Below are 1,508 nucleotides of genomic sequence, written 5' to 3'. Positions count from 1 at the left end.
CTGTGGGGAATTAAGGCAAAGTAGCTGCTGCATTTGTTTAAGCAAGTCTGGCCCCATTGACGAAAGATCTTTTCTGCCCCTTTCCTGTTTAGGTACCACTTTGATGAAGAATGGACCTACTCAATTTATCCATCACATTGGACTTTCCCAGAATGTGCATTGCTGTGAGAAAACAGTAGGATGAGATCACCCATTGCCAAACACTGAGTGCTTTAAAGTCCCTCTTTGTTTATTTATGTACCAAACTATTGCCATATTGTCCATTTGAATTGCAATAGTCTCTGAAGGGAGAGCATCCTGGAATGTCTGCAACACTAAAAGCACTGCTCTCATGTCTAAGACATTGATATGCAAGGTGGCCTTTTCAGGGGGCCAAGTGCCTTGGACTGTTTTCTCCATAAAGTTCCCTCCCACCCCAGCTGGGAGGTCTCTGTGGTCACTATGGCTTTGGGTTGAGGGAGAAGGAATGAATGACCTGCTGACACTAACCCTAGAGTTTGAAGGACTAAGTGGGCTGAAAGTTTGGTACTGCAAATTATTTTCCTGACCTGCAATCTGATAGTTTCTCTTTCTCTCTCAAGAGTACAGACTATTACTGACTTTGTGTTGAAAACTGCTCCTATGAATTCCAAGTTTTGAGTTGGTTGTAGGTGAGACTTTGTCAATTTATGGTTATCCCCAGATGAGAACAAATCTGGAGTACCTGATTTCTTGCCATTAACAGATGCCTGGTCACAGCAGTAATGAGCCAGTAGTCTAGATATGGAAACACCTGAAATCCTTGCAGGCTCAAGTGAGCTGCCACTACTGCCATACACTTGGTAAATACCCTGGGGGCTGTGGTGAGGCCAAAGGGCAGAGCTCTGAACTGATAATGGCTGGCTACCAGCATAAATACCTTATGGATTGTCTGTTCATCTTTATATAATAGTATGCATCCTGAAGGTCTATTGAGCACATCCAGTCAGCCTTATCCAAAAAAGAGAGAATGGACTGAATCAGGACCATCCAAAACTTTGTGTGCCAAATTGACTTATTCAAGTTGTAGATATCCAAAATGTGTCTCCTGTCCCCTGTTTTCTTTGACACTAAAAAGAATCTTGAATAAGTTCTGAATTTTATCTGGCCTGGCGGGACCTCTTGGACGACACTTTTCTAGCAGCTTTTGTACTTGTACTGCTGCTTCTTTCCTCTGGATGGAAAATTGGGGAATTTTTTATAAAGATGGGGGTGGAAGGGAAAAGGGTATTATATAACCGCTGGAAATAATTCTCTTCACCCAAGTCTAGCCATGCTGTCTGGTGCAGGGATAGTCAACCCCTGATTGCCTCCACAGGTGGACAAATTGGGCCTCCTTTCAGGAGAGAGTTGATAGGGTCTTGTCAGAGAGAGAATCTCTGTAACCCTGGTTTTGCGAGCCTCCTCTGCCATGGGGGTAGTGTTGACCATTAAAGTCTCCCCCTCTACCCACAAATATCATGGAAAGGACGCTGGGACTTCATGAATCA

Source organism: Protopterus annectens, chromosome 1.part1, assembly GCF_019279795.1.
Source record: "Protopterus annectens isolate FY-2018-M chromosome 1.part1, PAN1.0, whole genome shotgun sequence".
Lineage (NCBI taxonomy): Eukaryota > Metazoa > Chordata > Ceratodontiformes > Protopteridae > Protopterus > Protopterus annectens.
Note: the sequence above shows the minus strand (reverse complement) of the source record.